The following is a 12,075-nucleotide window of genomic DNA, read 5'->3' on the forward strand; positions in this document are numbered from 1 at the left end:
TGCAAAAGCATTTGTGGGAAAAGGTTAAATGGCCGTCTCTGCCTCTCCATCAAGGTGGCATTTGGATCTAAGCTGTCTTGGTTTATTTGTGCCATTCAGCTGGCCACTGTGCCAGGGGTGAAAAACCCACAGCTAAATTGCAATACCAGCACCTACCAATTTCACACAGCAGCCAAAACACCCCTGTAATCTAGGTCAATATTGTTGCCTCTTTTCTTTGGACTCTGATGGGACTCCAAAGCCAAGATGTAGCAGCTTGCCTAAAATCACCTGGTAGGAAGTTGATAGTCAAGCCAATATTTGAACCAGTGGATTTTTAGAGGATAATGACTTGTACTCTTATCTGGGAGTAAGTTCCACTGAATAAAATGAGATCTACTAAGGGATGCCAACCAACCAATTATTTACAGGAATAGCCTTGATAAAGCCTGGGTGAAATAACAACCAATCCGGAGGCATTATTGCCTATGGTATATTTTCTTTGTAAGGTAGTTGGCCTATTACACACCTTTGCCTATTTAATATTTTCTTTGGGAAGGCAGTTGGCCTAATAGATATTTTTCTGTATATATTCAATTATTGTGAAGGCATCTGTGTATGCCTGATAGTTTACACTGTACACCAGCGAGTAAAAAGAAGAAGTTTTGAATTTACAGGGTGTTTTCATCCTTCAGCTTTTAGGTGCGGGTGTATGTGTGTGATTGTAACCTCCAAGTGACAACTGGAGACCTCCTGCTGTTACTACTGATCTTCAGATGACAGAGATCTGTTGACCTGGAAAAAACGCCCACTTTGGAAGGTGGTCTAAATGGCATTTCAACCCATTGAAGTCCCTCCCCAAACCTTGCCCTCATGAGGCTCCACCCCCAACATCTCCAGGTGTTTCCCAACCCGAGGCTTACTTCTGAGCGAACATGCACTAAGGTTGCCCTGCTAGTTATTCCACTCTGCTTTCCGGCAGACTAGTAAAAGCAGAATTGGAAAACTGTGTAAGAAAGCAAGTCTCCTGGACTTTCAAGGGAGCGTCAGTAAGATGAAGCCACTTTCACCCCTGAAACAGCCAAGGAAGTGCCAGAAGTTGCCTCCTCATTCTCCTATTTGTCACAATATAGGAGGGGGGGGGGAAAGGGGAGGGGGTTATTCATCCTTCCAAATGCACAGAACTCAGTGGAACGTAATGCACAGAACTCTAGTACCCAAGGATGCAGTTATGACATGCTTATCTAGGATTATCCCACTCTAAACTGGGGACTGACTTCGGAGCAAACTACTATAGGATCGAGGCACTGCACGACCATAACTCTAAGACAGAGCCGTAGCAAGGGGGAACTGTGTCTGGGGTACATGTGTGCCCTGCGCCCCTGTCATGCCCCTGCCCCCTGGAACGCCCCAGCTCTGCCCCATCACAACCTCACACCAGAGTGCGCCTGGGACAATGTGCCCCCCTGTCTCCTGGGTGCTACGCTGCTGCTCTAAGAACACTTTTGAGAGGGTAGACACGATTAAACTTAGCAGGGCTTACTTTGGAGCAAAGTCATGTGAACACATGAAGCAGCCTTAGGCTGAATCAGTCTGTTGGTCTATGAATGTCAATATTTGTCTGCCAGTGGCTCTCCAGGGTATCAGGCAGAGGAGACTGAATCTGGGACTTTTGGTATGCCAAGCAGATGCTCTACCACTGAGCCATGGCCTCTTCCAGAACTGAGATAGAAGCAATGTGGCTTTCACTCAACCGGCTCATCCCCAGAGAAGGTATCCTGTTTACAGGAAAGAAGCAGCTGTTAAGGAAATCAGGGAAAGGAAAGGCCATGTAATCCTTTCTTCCTTTCAAACGAGCCAATCCCCAGATGCCCTGGAAAAAAGGTCTATGGGTTGCCTCTCAGTATAATAAGAACATAATGATCTCTAAGACATGTTGAGTATATTCTATACACACACACACACACACACACACACACATACACACAAACACACACACACCCCGCCCAACCATGCAATATCACTGGCTTCTTTCCTGCAGGGCCAGTTCCCTCTTGTGAGCCAGTCTGGGTGGGAGGGGGTATGAGCCACCACTTTCCTTCCAGAAGGGAGCTCCCCCCCCCCCAACAAACAAGGTGGCCCTTTTGTTTGTTGGAAGTGAAGGACTTTGTGCTACCTCTTAACCTCAGACTTCAGAGGGGGATGTGATTAGAAAGTCAGCAGGACAGAGGGCTCAAGGCACTGGGCATCCTTTCCTTTCTCTAATGACCTAACATTACCCCTTTGATGTGCAGATTGCCATTCTCAGGAAACTTCCTTCCTCCTTTTTCACACCTCCACTTGCTCTCACACTTTCTTCTCCACCTTGCAACCACGAAGCAGGACACCGGTCCTGCATCGCCCACCATCCTAGTTAGTTAGACTAGATTAGGAAATTATATTTATCCTACCCAGAAATGGAGCTCCTATCAATCAATAATAAATCAAGTATGTTAGTTTGAATAGATAAAAGTCTCTGAGTAATTGTCTGTTCCTGGCACACGCAGAGGCTAGACAGGCTTTGCTGAACTCAACAGTCTTTGAGCACTTTGCTAAATTACCAGATTTTTATATGAAAACAAACCTAATGCTGTTAGGCCAGGCCAGGCAGCCACTGTGGCTCGAGTTGTGGAGAGGTGGGCATAATAAAAGTGAAGATGGGCTGATTTGCCTGAGAGGAGAACATGCTTCAAGGCTAGGTCCCTAAAGCAGTTGCCACTGATTTCAACAAGGCTTGAGCAGGAGAGCGTTTAGGCTCCATGCCCACCGGTCTTCCACCTCTTGCACTCAGATGTCTTTGCCGGGCTGGCCCTCTAGTCTGTCCTTTCCTACTCATGAAGCTATGAGGCATTTCTAAAAGGTCACTTACATAAAAGGAAAATCAATCAGTATACTGTGACCCATTAAAAACAGATGGGGGGGGCGGAGGATGAAACTCAGCAAGCAGAATGGGAGCAGGCGGGAGGGAGATTCGAATTTGTGAAGATGAAGGGCTGGTACAGCCTACAAAAAATCACACACACACCCCCCCACCAAAATATTATCCTGTCCCAGGACAACACTGAAAATCAGAAAATGTGCCTTAAGCAGTACCTCCTCTGGTCCTAGCTCTAATGTTATATAAGCCAGTCAAAAGATCAATATTAAGCTGCTTATTGCTAAACCCTGATGCAACAGGAAAGGAAGAGTCTTCTAGTTATTTAATGGGGAATATGGAAGGAGATGCTTGTGAAATAGCCATGTTTTGCAAGAAAGAAGCCAAGGTGTCAAAGTTTAAGGGAAGAACTCACACCAGCTCTGAGGATTGTTTCAGTTTGTTTGCCGCCTTCAGGATTTTTCTGGAATCAGTCTTTAGTGGAGAGCGTCCACCCTCAATTCTAGTAACAGAATTAGATGTGAAGGAGAGAGAACTGGGCGTTTCAGTCCCCCAGATGACAATTTTCCATCCACACGATTCGGCCCTAATAGCCTTTGACATCAGTGCTTGAATGGTTACCGGACTATGTGTTAAAGTGCAGGTATTTTGGCTCAAATAGATGGACTGAAGCAAGTTACGTCTGCATTTTACAGCTCTGAATGAATGCTCTGGAGACAGCACCACTGATGTTGTGAGGTAGAAACTCACGAATAATTGACACTTCTGCCTGAAGCATAGAAGCACTCTGGGAAATGGTGAGAGAAGTGAATTTGCAATGAAGCGTACTCAGGAAGTGAGAAAGGGACTAGAATGCTTCTGACAACAGGGTTCCTGCATAGAATTTGGCATCCATGACAAGTACCAGGTTTCATGAAATGCAGACCCGTGTTTCCCCAGTGTACGGATGCCATACACATTATCCTTGGCAGTTTTTATGCCATTAGTGACACTTTTGTGTTAGGATACAGATGCCCTGCAGCCAAAATCCATTTCTACTTTGTTCTCTTTTGCTAATAAAAAATAAAAAAGCACTCCATGAGAGTGTTCTATTGCAATGAGCAGAGTAAATAATAGGGCAAAGATGCAAATGAGTTGTTTTGTAGAACTTTACTAAATAACAAATTAATTTACACTAAATACAGGAACAGTAAACTATCTATGCAAGTGCTCAGTCTCGGTATCGGTACATCTGCCCCTGCTCTTTTGCTGGAAGAAAAAAGGAGAGATCTTTCCAGAAGCTCATGTGATTCTAGGCTTGTGACTTCAGTAGTTAACTCTTGCTTGGCTGAATGATTCAGTCACTTGTAAAATTCTAACCAAGAGGCTCTACAATAATTTGTTAGCAAGCAACTCTCTGTCTTTCAAACTCTCCTTCGAAAGTTTTGTTTTTCTTCTAAAATTTCTTCATTTTTTTTTTTAAAAAAACCCAAATCTTACAGGCTCAAGGGAAAAATCCATTCTTCTCTCAAGGAATTTTGAAGTGCTTTTCTGTAGTCTGGGAGCTCTTTTAAATATCATGAAATAAAATGGGAGAACTAGGCGTTAGGGTAGATATGAGGAGGCTGCTACCAAGTACAAAAGCCACACGCTCTTCCCCTGTCATACGCTACGAACTTACACGCCATCTTCTGTTCCTGGAATAGTTTAAGGCACAGGTGTCAAATTCATAGCCCTCCAAATGTTCATGAACTATAATTCCCATTAGCCCTTGCCAGTATAGCCAATACTCATGTTGGGAGGGACTGAAGGGAATTGTAGTTCATGGACATCTGAAGGGCCGCGAGTTTGACACCCCTGGTTAAGGAGTCTGGGCATGCCTATACAACTGGGGTTTTACCCAGTATAGTGAGCAGTTTCTTGCAGGCACAACTTGAAGGGCTCCCATATTCCCCCCTCCCCCAGTGAACAAGATTAAAGAAAACCTCCATAAATCTGGTTCATTGGGGAAACTGTGAGGTGACTACAGGTGGCGTGTCCATGAAGATGTTTCCCTTTCAACTAGCATGAGGAACTAAGCTCCATTCTCAGAATGATGCAGACCAACTAACTGTTCTACTTCATCCTCTGTGACACAGTGTGAAACAGACTTTTCTCTGTGATACACGACACCTCTGAAGATGCCAGCCACAAATGCAGGCGAAACGTTAGGAACAAGATCCACCAGACCACGGCCACACAGCCCAGAAAACCCACCAGAACCAGTTTAGAAACTTATTCAACAGCCACCTTGTTGGAATTTTTCATTTATTCTCATATTCTTTGATGATGATCAAAACTACAAAACTGCTCAACTATCTGGAAACATGCCTGTTGCATTCTAAGAACGAGAATTGAGCAGAACATAACCATGGAAACAGGGATGTAGTTGTTACTTTTTTAAGCCTTAAAGCCAATTAATAATTGTTTTAAGCCAGTCAGTTTATAATCACACAAGGAAGGGTTTGGTTTTAAAATTAGAAAGAGCTTCTTAAGGGAAAGAAATTATTCACTTGGTAAGGACTGGGTGTGAACAGGTGAGAAAAGACCCAGGTAGCCTGACATGCACACAAGACCTAATCCAGAACAAACTTGCATGCCAAAGGAATGGCTCAGTAAAGCCAGCAAACTATCTCCGGCAAGTTCAAGAGAGACTTTAAACCAGCAGGAACATCTCAAGGTAGGAAAATACCTGTTCACAATGTTACAAAGTTCTCCAGTGTAAATGCCATTGCAATTAATGGGAGCCCCTAGTCCAACCCCGAGGAGTTAAAGATAGAACAAGCACATCCTGTTTCTGCAAAAATAGGGATGCTTTTTCTAACATCCTTATGTTCACTGTAGTTTTCCTAGGCAACCATTCCCACAGCTATTCCCAATGCATGTTGTGAAAAGCTCACTTTTACCTTTGAGTGGGCTACATTAGTTGGTTCTGAACAGCCAGTCCTCCAACTGCACTGTGTATGTCCACGCATCAGCTTTGAGTGGCATGTGCACTCCGAGTCTAGACAGAGGTTTCACTTTAAGAGATTTCACTTTAAGAGATTTCATCTGTGTGTGTGTGTGTGTGTGTGTGTGTGTGTGTGTGAGTGAATTGAATTCTGAAAATCATTTCTTGCATTTTTATCCCATGCCTCCTCCAAGATGCTCTGGATGGCATACCTCCCAACACTAACCACTACATAACATTGTCTAGTGTAGCTCCAGAAACTCATGCTAACAAACATTTTCAAAAGGCATCTACAAGAATCTTTCCATAAGAAAACAGTGACCACGATTTACCAAGAACAGATACCACAGAACAAAGAGTTGGAATCTGTTCCCTTGCACACCTATCTCTAGTCTTTCACCAAGTGTTACTACCTTAAGAAGAAGAAGAGTTTGGATTTATATCCCCCCCTTTCTCTCCTGCAGGAGACTCAAAGGGGCTTACAATCTCCTTGCCCTTCCCCCCTCACAACAAACACCCTGTGAGGTAGGTGTGGTTGAGAGAGCTCCGAGAAGCTGTGACTAGCCCCAGGTCACTCAGCTGGCATGTGTGGGAGTGCACAGGCTAATCTGAATTCCCCAGATAAGCCTCCACAGCTCAAGCGGCAGAGCAGGGAATCAAACCCTCCAGATTAGATACATGAGCTCTTAACCTCCTACGCCACTGCTGCTCCTTAAGTGCTCCCAAATTACACATGACTTATTGTGACTTTTAAAAAATATTTGTATGCTGCTTTTCAGTTTTAAAAAAAAGTTTTTCTGCAGTGGGCAACAGCTTAGAAAGACCATATAAACATCAGAGCCAAATAAAATAACAGTCAATGCTATCAAGTTTTAGAAACTTTTTTAAAAATTCAGCAAATATTAACACAGGAAGCGAACAGAACCCATAAGAATTCACCTGGAGGAAGATTTTCAGAACGACACATTCCTGTCTGTGCTCCTGCCTTCAGAGATGAGTCAGGAGGCAAACCAGAGGCAGGATTTTTTTCAGAAGTGACATCTTGTGGTTTGCCCTTCCTCTCAAGGCCTCCCTGATACCTTCTTTAGTCTCTTTTAGGCACCAGGTCAAAATTGTTTACCCAGGCTTTTAACTTAAAGGCTCGATCTTCCAAGTTCTCTTCATTGCTCCACTTCTAGTCCAATAACTGTTTTAGGAGACTTATTTTAAGTTGCTCAGCTCAGTGTTTTGGACTGATTTATGCTCTGGCTGGGTTTTAAATTACTAAATGTTTAATTGTGTATTATGGTTTTTTTTATTATTATGGTTCATTTTGTAAGACCTGTCAAGCAGATCCTCTGGAAAAAAAGGTGGCTTGGATATTTTCTAAATAAATAACAGCCATTTTTTTTAACCACAGGATAGAGCTGTGTGGAGTTGATCATTTTAAAGATCTTAGTTCTCTCCTTCTGCCTGTTCTCTAGTGTTTGGCCTGTTCTCAAGGGTCTTCTCGTGTGTGTGTGTTTTAAACATATAATTATTATGGGATATCTCTGCACTCTCAAAATCTCCCCCTCCCCCCTCGCAAATCCCCAGATCTTTCCCAACGCAGCACTGGCAACCCTAACAAACACTTTTACTCAGTAAAAGATAATAAAACCACCAAGGGTGTGGAATCAGATGTTATGAGGGGTGAGAAGTAAATTCAGTTTGTTTTGAAAGTGAAGGTAATATTTTCTCTTGATGTATAGAGCAGGTTCAGATTAGACAGCAGGGATTGTGAGTCAGGAGGGGAAACGATGGCTAGAAATGAGTGAACCAGTGTATGCTGTCCTTATGGTCAGGAAGGATATGTCATCTTTGAGAGGAAGAAGACAAAAGGAAGGGATGAATATTCAACGGTGGCGGGTGGCCGGGGAGGGGGGGGGGCAGAGGGAGAGAAGGCCAAGCCCAAGTTAGGTCCAATCAAGGAGTAAATAGGCCCTGCCATTCCCAGCATGCTGAGAGAGGGAAAAAATCACATCTATTAACTGATACCAAGATATCATCAATTAGGGGAAGCAATACAGAACCCCGGCAATGTAATGTCTCAAAGCCACATCTGCGGCCACTTCAAAGCATGCAAAAGAACCCCCCACTGCCCCGAAGTATCTATGCATGAATTGCTACCTTGGAAACGAGGAATTCCCAGAGATCAAACACCACAGACCATCTCCTGCATCTAAGCCAGATCAGAAGGCTGTATTCAACCATAAACAAGCATCTGTGCACACATCTGAATAACGACTAGATGCTAAGTCAGTTACATTTCCCTGCCATGTTAGAATACATCCTGGGATGCGAGTATTTTTCTTCCTGATGCAAAACATTAAACAATCGAGTTTACAAGTTGCACACAGACTCAGTGTAATTCAGCAAGTATGATTTTCCCTTCCAGTCAAAGAAACAGAATCCCACCATCAAAGAGCTGTATGTGATTTCAAAAATCCCTCTGTCCGTAAAAAGCGACCGTACAACAAACAGCAGCAAGGGCACCAAAGCACATTTCCCATATTGAATTACATTTCCTGCAAAATGCAGAGGAGGGGGAGAGCGTTTTGCATATCAACAACCCTAGGTGTAGATATTCAATCCCTACGCCAAGCCATTTCCCAAGCCAAAAGAACAATTAAACGAAACAGAGGGAGACTTGTTTACTCGGAGGCATCTGAAACGGGAGGATGGCTCCTTACCCCTTCAAGCATCTTCCAGGACCGATTCCCCTCCACCTGCAGCAAGAACCCTTTTCTCCTCCTCTCCCTTTCCAGTCAAGGCAGAACCTCGGAAGAGCGTTTGCTATCCATCCTGCAAGGTCCTGATTTGACAGTGGACTCACCACGCCTCTCTGGTACCTCCACTTCTATGCACACAGATAAAGCAATCAGCCCTAGAGAGATCTGAGCAGGGAGGGGAAGACGCACAGAGGAGGCTTCATTTCCATGCAACACATTAGCATCAAAATTAAAAACACAGAGCTGGGGGTGCGTTCGGAAGGGAAGAGAAGCAGCAACCGGCCAGCCAGCCCTCGTTAAATGACAAAAGGGCAACTCCCTCTGTGTCCCCAGCGCCCCCTGCTGGCAGACTGGCCCAACAGCCAGAGCGAGGCCGGCAGCATCCCTGCATCCTTTTCCCCATTAAGAGCCTTTCCTCCTACTGCAGTGTCGAGAAATGACGCAACAATCCGTTTCCATTACGGTCTGTTTTTATCCAATCGGTCTCCCCCAAGCAGAGTCGCATGGTCTGCCTTTTCACTTGTTATTGGTGGGCCAGGTGATGGGGCACTCCGGAAAGAGCCAATCCTCCAGCAGCCACAGCCCTTTCACGATTCCTGGCTCTGTACGATAAGATGCTCCTTGACTGACAACCCACTGCTGAACAGGTTTACCCAGAAGTAAGCCCTACGGCCCTTGCTATGACTTACTTCCGTGTAGCACAGCAGCTCTTGGAGGAGAAAATAAATTATAATCAGGGGGTGGAGGAACACTGGTTTATTGTTAGATGCAATCAAGTGTTACTAGAGAACATAAGAACATAAGAACTAGCCTGCTGGATCAGACCTGAGTCCATCTAGTCCAGCACTCTGCTACTCGCAGTGGCCCACCAGGTGCCTTTGGGAGCTCACTTGCAGGAGAACTGATAATCACGTTTGACTTGCCCCAAGGAGCTTACAGTTGGAAAGAGGGGATGGAAAAGGTGGAGGAAAAAAATAGACCTAAGTAAACTGTACCTATGGGGCTTCTCAAGATTCAGGGCTGAAAATCTGTTCACATTTTAGGTTTTCAGTGACTGGATTACTTCTATCCTTGAAAGCTGTAATGTGATGTTGCAGGACAAAAATCAAATACAGTTCTGATTGTATTAAGCAACACTTTTGCCCATGTTACTTAGAATTATAATCTCACAACCGACCCACACTTTTCTTTGAGAGCGCTGCCTCTCAGAAACACAGTTGGAGAAGGAAAGCAAAGAGTTGAAACCAATTCGGAAGAATTTGGCAGTTGTGAGTGAGGGCATGCCTTCCTTTCACCCATGGAAAATAGGAACATGCTTGCTGCATATCAGTTTTATAATTATTATTATTTTCATCTCCCCCACTAGTTTGCCCATTGGCAAACTGTAACTTCTGATGGTTGGGTTTTAAAGATTGTTCATAAAGATTATATGTTAGAATTTAAAGAGTTATCCCAATTCAATTGGCCAAGAAGGCTGTAAATAAGACTTTACGTCAGTTAGAGGTTCAGGTACAGGATTTGAAGGGACCTTTACATGAGGTAACGCAGTCTAATGGCCTTTTTGTTTTTCTTGTACTTAAGATGGGGGTAATAGGGCCATATTAGATTTGAGGGGCCTGAATAGGCATATGAAGGTATCAAAGTTTTGTATGGGTTCTTTACCATCGATTTTGCAACTGTTGAAAAAAAAATTCTTGGTTTTCTTGTTTTTGATTGGATTTAAAGGACACTTATTTTCATGTGTCAATACATGAAAGTTATAGCATGTTCCTTCGATTTAAGTATGAAAACAAAGTGTTCCAATATACAATGCTACCTTTTGTGCTGTCTGCAGAACCACAAGTATTTACTACATACATGGTCCTTCTGGTAGCATATTTGAGACGAAGGGGTTGCACTCTTTATCCCTACTTGGATGACTGGTTAATTGTGGCTGAGTCTACAGAACACATTTTAGTGGTACAGACCTGCATAGAGCTGGGTCTGTTCATTAATCAGAAGAAATCGAAATTGGTGCAGTCCCAGGTAGTCCAATTCATTGGAGCTGCGTTGTATGTACAGCAGGGGAAGGGGTTCCTACCACAGGAGTAGGGGGGGATAGAATTGTTTTGTTGGCTTGTACATTTATTGGAAATCGGCTTCAGGAGATTAGGTTTATTTACAGTTAACAATATGAACGATAAGAACAGTTAATAACTAACAGAAGCTCTCAGCCTTTACTCTCTCAGGTCTCAGTTCCAACTGCTTTTCTGGGGTCTCTTAAATCCACCCATCAATTCATACACTTAAAGGCACGCATCACCACAGATGGTACAGCGTGTAACACTGGCTGGTACTTCACACAGTACCTTCACTCAGCCTTCCCTCAGTTAGAAACCCAAACTTAAACTTTTGAGGAAAAACAAAGGCCCCTTCCGCACACGTAAAATAATGCATTTTCAAACCACTTTCACAACTGTTTGCAAGTGGATTTTGCTATTCCGCACAGCTTCAAAGAGCATTGAAAGCAGTTTGAAAGTGCATTATTCTGCATGTGCGGAATGAGCGAAAGTGAAACTCAATACACCAGAGCAGCTGGCCCTCTTTGTAAGATCTATTCCTCCATGGTTATATATATGGCCACCTCAGCTTGGACCCTTCAATAACCCTTCACCAGTTCTCTCTGTGTATAATATTGCTTTCACACAGCATCAGCTGTCATAGTAGAATTAATAAGTTATTCCACAGTGACTGAACTACTCTTGTCAGATATATTATGTTTAGCACAGTTAAGGCAGTTAGTTGCTCACTGAAATATCCCAGTATTCTCTCAAACTATTCTTGTCAGGGTGTTATCCTCCTCCCTCTCTGTGTCATCAAGAAACTTCAGTTTGTCACTACAGCCCTTCTGACACTCTAGCCTGATGATTTAAGCAGCCGGTTTCTTGTAGCAGTACTTTCCACTGCAAGCTGTGGTGCTTACTCCCAAGATCTATTGAGACGGTTAGGTTTCCTACTTGAGACTTGAAACAGAAGTCAGAGTCCAGCTCCTTGCTAGCCGCAGAACTTACTGTAATTCTATTTAGATATGGCACACAGTGGTAAGGAGAGGCTGACTTTGGCACACTCACCCAGACATGGAGCACCAGGGCTCTGGAATGTTTTCCTTCGAGATGCCCCAGGAGAATAGATAGTGCACTTACTAATTATCTTTAGCAGAAGAACTGCACAAGTCAGTTTAACATTTAATGGCAGGTCAGCATAGCTTTTGCTCTCAGTTGTGCTCACAGAAGTTCACACCACATTAGAATCGGAAACTTGGACTGTACAGTAACAGAGGCAGGATCAGATGGTCCCAGGGCGGTGATTTGGCCAGTTAAGTGGGATACTTTTCAGCTTGCTGAGTGAGGATGTGAACAAGATTCTTGGGAGTCAGAGACTTAACTTGTGCTGCTATAATCCTTGCCCCTCCTTGCTGCTTAAAC

At 43.8% G+C, this 12,075-nt stretch overlaps 1 protein-coding gene across 3 annotated transcripts in view; it reads right to left on the reverse strand.

The window, feature by feature from the left end:
- The window catches only part of ADD2 (adducin 2), a 64,937-nt gene extending 55,964 nt beyond the window's left edge, over positions 1-8,973 (reverse strand). Inside the window, exon 1 of one of the 3 annotated variants that reach the window (XM_048512951.1) lies at positions 8,573-8,971. The gene's annotated coding sequence lies outside the window, so the exon portion shown is untranslated. Of the gene's footprint in view, positions 1-8,572 lie in introns of all 3 variants that reach the window. The other 2 variants (XM_048512949.1, XM_048512952.1) reach the window with 2 other exon arrangements.
- Between the last annotated feature and the right edge of the window lie 3,102 nt (positions 8,974-12,075).

Source organism: Sphaerodactylus townsendi, linkage group LG12 (genome assembly GCF_021028975.2).
Source record: "Sphaerodactylus townsendi isolate TG3544 linkage group LG12, MPM_Stown_v2.3, whole genome shotgun sequence".
Taxonomy (NCBI): domain Eukaryota; kingdom Metazoa; phylum Chordata; class Lepidosauria; order Squamata; family Sphaerodactylidae; genus Sphaerodactylus; species Sphaerodactylus townsendi.